The following is a 5,564-nucleotide window of genomic DNA, read 5'->3' as shown; positions in this document are numbered from 1 at the left end:
ATGACAGCTACAGCATTTAATAGTTATGTTAAAGCACTTGGTGCTTAGATAGTGGAGCGACTCAACATATGTCGCACACAAAGGAAAAATTCTCAAGATTAAGTGACTATCAAACAAAAATATACATAGCAACCGATGAGGACGTTGATGCAAAAGGAAAAGGACAAATTAACATGGTAGTAAGTGCTTCAAAGAAAGGGAAAAACAATGTAAAACTAAAAGAAGTAGTGTTTGTGCCAAACTTCAAAAACAATTTACTTTCAGTATCTCAAATAACTAAACACGGGTTTACAGTGACTTTCTACAAAGACGGTGCCAAAGTAAAGAGAAGAGATGGCAGTGTAGCAATGAACGCAAGATTAGAAAATGGCTTATATATAGTGAAAGAATAAAACGCTCGCTGTACCCTGGTCCAATCACAGGATGAAACAATAACCAAGTGGCATCAGAGGTTCGGTCACTTAAACTTTAATGATGTTCGCAAATTGAAAGGTGGAGAACTAGTGACTGGTATAAAAGACAATCTAGAAAACTCCAACCCGGTGTGCGAAGTGTGTGAAAAAGCAAAAATTCACCAATTGCCTTTCGAATCATCGACAAGGAGAGAAAAGGATATATTGGGTTTTGTACATAGTGACATATGTGGCCCTTTCAGCACAGAATCTCTGGGTAAGGCCAAATATTTTGTAACATTTATTGATAATAAAAGTCTCTCTGGGCTGAAGCAGTGAACACTGCAACATTTGTTAGAAATAGATGCCCAACAAAAGCAAACAATGACATGACTCCATACGAAATTTGGAAGGGACAAAAGCCCTATGTCGGTTTCCTAAGGAAATTTGGAAGCAAAGTAATAGCTTTGATTAAACGCCAAGGAAGAAATAAATTTATGCCTAAAGGAGAAGAATATGTTCTAGTAGGGTACTCTGATGAAGCAAAAGCATATCGCTTGTGGGAAAGAGGTACCAAAACTGTAATAAAAAGACGTGATGTGCGTTTTATAGAAGATCAAGGCACATACACACAAAAAGAATTACCTATGGAACAGCTGCAGTCTGAAACTTCAGAAGTGGAAGATGAAGAAGAATACATTGAAGAGGATCAACAACAGGAAGAAAATCAAAGAGAAGACCCTCAATCCAATGGCGAAACACCAAAAACAAGCAGAGGCCCTGGTCGTCCACGTATAGAGATGACAGGGAAGAGGGGCAGACCGAGAAAAATATATTGCACACGGTCTAGCACTATGGAAAGCAACACGTCCTCTATCCAAGAAAACACAGAGGATGTACATGAAGAACCAAAGACTGTAAATGATGCAATTAACGGGCCTGCTGGACAAAAATGACTAGATGCAATGCAAACAGAATACGAGGCTCTTATGGAAAACCACACGTGGAGCTTGGTAAGTAGGCCAAAGAATAATAAAGTTTTAAAATATAAATGGGTTTTTAGGATTAAAAGAAACCAAGATGGGTCAATAGACAAATACAAAGCGAGATTGGTCGCAAGAGGTGACCAGCAAAGAGAAGGAATGGATTTTGACCAAGTATTTGCACCGGTGGTAAGGCTCGAAACAATCCGTACACTCCTGGCAGCCAGTGTGAGAAAAAGGATGCACGTTCACCAATTGCACGTAGTTACGGCATATGTACAGGGAGACCTACACGAAGACATATATATGGAACAACCCGCGATGTTTATCAAAGTAAACGAAACGTCAAAAGTATGTAAGTTAAGTAAACCATTGTACGGGTTGAAGCAGGCGGGCCGCGAGTGGTATCATAAGTTACATAATTACTTAGTTAATATAGAATTTAAGAATACAGAAATAAACCCATGCGTGTATGTAGATTCGAGGGAAAATTGTGATACAGTAATACTAGTATACGTTGATGATTTATTGATAGCATCTACAGAATTACTAAACATAAGCGAAATAAAAACAAAATTAAAACAAGAATTTAAGATGAAAGATTTAGGGAATGTAAAAGATATACTCGGAATGCGGGTAGAAAGACAAGGCGATATCGGGAACATTAAAATAACACAAAAATATTACATAGAAAAACTATTAGAGAGATTCGGTATGAAAGAATGTAACCCGACCGGTACGCCGTTAGAATCAAATGCAAGCGCGATCATCCAAGAAATTGATTCGATCATCAATTAGAAGAAAATGAGAATGAACGTATAGATGAGCCATATAGAGAACTCGTGGGGTGTCTCATCTATCTTGCCAATGCTTCGCGGCCAGACATAGCGTTCGCGGCAAATTTATTAAGTAGATTCTGTAATAATCCGAAACAAACTCATTGGAAAATGGCAAAGCGGGTACTGAGGTATCTAAAAGGAACTATAGATTACGGCATAAATTATGTAAAAGAAAAAGGCAGTTTAGTTGCGTATACAGACTCCGATTGGGGTGGAAATACAATAGATAGAAGGTCAAACACCGGTTATTTAGTTTACCTAGCAGGAGGTCCAGTTAGTTGGAATAGTAAAAAGCAAAAGACTGTAGTACTTTCGACCATGGAGGCCGAATATATGGCGCTTACGGAAGTAACTAAAGAAATAATATATTTAAGAAACTTGTTAAAACACATCAAGTACGAAAATGCGTTAAAAGGTGCTACCGAAATTTACTGTGATAATCAGAGCACGATCCAATTGTCAAAGAACAGTGTGTATCACGCGCGTACAAAACACATAGATATTAAGCATCACTTTACGCGAGAGGCTCAGGAGCGATGCGATATTGCAATAAAGTATGTAAGCACAAATGTAATGGCAGCGGATGCGTTAACCAAGAGTGTACCAAAGAATAAACATGTAAAACTAATGAACATAGGATAAGAGCAGACAGCGCATCGAAAGGGGGGAGTGTGAGAACCCATGAGTTTGACGATCTAGGTTCGTTGCGCCGTCTATAGGCATTCTAATCGAGTAGGCGATCTGTGTTGTCCCGATCGAAGAACAATTGAGAAAAGTGCGGGATGCGTGGCGTCGCGGGGCATTCCGTGCTTAGTGCGTAGAAAAGGCGATATGGGTGTAAAATCCAAATATACAGTGTTGACACAAAGAGATCCATGGTTTTATTCAACCTAAATCCAACAGTATACTGTGGCTCGAGGGCTTTATTGGAAGGACGCCTAACATATTCTTTTCCATCCGATTCGAAGATATTGGATATGTATTCACCACTCTAGAGAATATTTCACCATTTTTGTTTGCCATCTTCTCCGCTCTAATTTAAGGGGGTAGAACCGGATAATGTAGCGAGGTGACAATACCGGCAAAAATGGGCCTAAAAAAGGATTTACTGGAATACACTTTTCGTTCTTATATGAGAACATTTGGGGCTGGATGAGGGCTATTTCGAAAGAGGAAAGCAGAGTAAAAATCGGCAAAATATATCCGCAGAATCCAAGTATTTTTAGGTCACTAAAAGAGTTTTGTGTCTCAAACGGTGACCAGATATGAAGTGCGGAATATTACATATTTTTCATTTGTGTCCAGTGCAATAGCAATGTGACAGTGAACAAAAATGTTTATCTACTTGCAAGAATCGGACCCTTTCGGACCACGTTGTGAAATTTTGTGAAAGGTGATAGTGACCGTGTGGTTGAATGGGTTCAATGGTCTCGTCTGGAAATCAGCTGTTCTTCGTAATTTGTTCCCTCCTCGAATGTTCAGGATCGACACTGTCACCCAGTGGGAATTATCTGCTTTCAGCATATCAGATTAATTTAGGAACGAATAGGTAAGTTTCATTTAAATTGTTTTCAAAGGGTATAGCAGGATAAGATGGTCAAAAGTGCCCTTGAGCCGATTTTACTTAGCAATGCACCATTCGATAGCTTATCCAAAAAAACCATGGTACACCAAGTTTCAACCTTGTGCCTCAACCGGGAGGGTTGTTATAGGGTAAGATAGAAATTACCGCTTTTACCATATTTCTCCTATTTAACATTATGCAAAAAATTTGAAAAAATTCTAGAATATTTTAGACATGCTTATTTATTACTGTGCATTTTTTCAGATTTTTTGGTTGTAAATCCTAGGCGTGAAAAATCCAAAACTCAAAAAAATGTCGAAAAATGCAGATTTTTTACAAGTGATTTTTTTTAATCGGGTAGAAGTTTTCGAGCAACTAGATTTTTACTCTCACAGTAGTTAAATATTAGCATAATTATTATCTCCAATTTTTTTCAGATTTTTAGGTATGGTGCGTCGTACTTAAAAAAATCAAAAACCGACATTTTCGCCGTATTTTGTGCGATAACGAGAAATACCTTCAATTTTTACATTTCCTTTACACACTTACAAGGGACATTACCCAATCGACATACGCCGATTTTGATGCCCTTTGAGTATGATATAGAACTCAAAAAAATATTTGACACGTATTTTTTTTTATCGGCAATCGTCCATGCTGAAGGGGTGTTCATAACATGAACGTTAATGTTTATAACATTATTTTACAACTTATTTAAATTTATGTAATGACAAAAAATGTAGAGCATTTCATTCCAAATCCATTGATATATATGTTTATGAAATTCCCTCCTGCAGTTCCGCAGATTTTTATTATTTATGACTCGCGCGTACGCCCGCTGAGTCAGCGCATGATACTTTAATCGTATCTGACGTTATACACCAATGTTATTTATCCGCATAAGTGTAAAACAACTATTTTTATAACATACAATGGTTAATTTTGTTAAATTTGTATCGCATGATATAAAGTAATTAAAGCTATACATACTCCAGAGTGGATGTATGAAATTGATAATTTTAATATGCAACAGGGAATTTGAATAACTTAAGGAACATACTCGTCACAAAAATGATACTCTTCGAAGAAATGCTTCAAACATAAAGGCTTTCGGCACCGAGCACAAGTAATAATAGCCATATGTAGTTCATTTTCAGATTGATAGTCAATACTTCTAATTGTTTATTATCTGATGTAGCTTTTTCCATATGTCCACTACAGTATCGACTCAACGAATGGAATAGTAAAGCGATTGTTTATAAAAGATTTACTTTAAAAGTAAAAATATCTTGTAACCTTTGTGACCTTCGTTCGTATAGTCTTATAAATTTTTGTTATTTATATACGGAACTCTCACCAATTGCGCTACGACCACGTGATTTATCGTACAACAATGAGCCAGAGTACGTATATAAAATCGGTGAATGCAGTGACTTTTTACTTTGTCCAGTATTTGAATTCAAGACGTTTAGTTACCGAGACGGATAGAAGTTTGATATTGCCAAAATTTATTCTGCATAATGGTTTATATTAATCCGGTAAATGTGCTTACTTTATTATCCATAGCTTTTAATTCTGTGGATAAAAAAGCGACGGCTATTAACAGTGCCGAGTTAGAGTTAAAAGACATTTTATATGACATAATCGTGCAACGTATGGAAGATCCAACATTCGACATAGAACAAGAAACATATTTAGACATTAAAGAAAACTCTGCAAACAGTGAAGATCCTGATCTCAATTTCGAGTGGCTGAAAGAAACGGAAATGGACCTTACTGATGAGGA

Source organism: Osmia bicornis, chromosome 9 (assembly GCF_907164935.1).
Source record: "Osmia bicornis bicornis chromosome 9, iOsmBic2.1, whole genome shotgun sequence".
Lineage (NCBI taxonomy): Eukaryota > Metazoa > Arthropoda > Insecta > Hymenoptera > Megachilidae > Osmia > Osmia bicornis.
Note: the sequence above shows the minus strand (reverse complement) of the source record.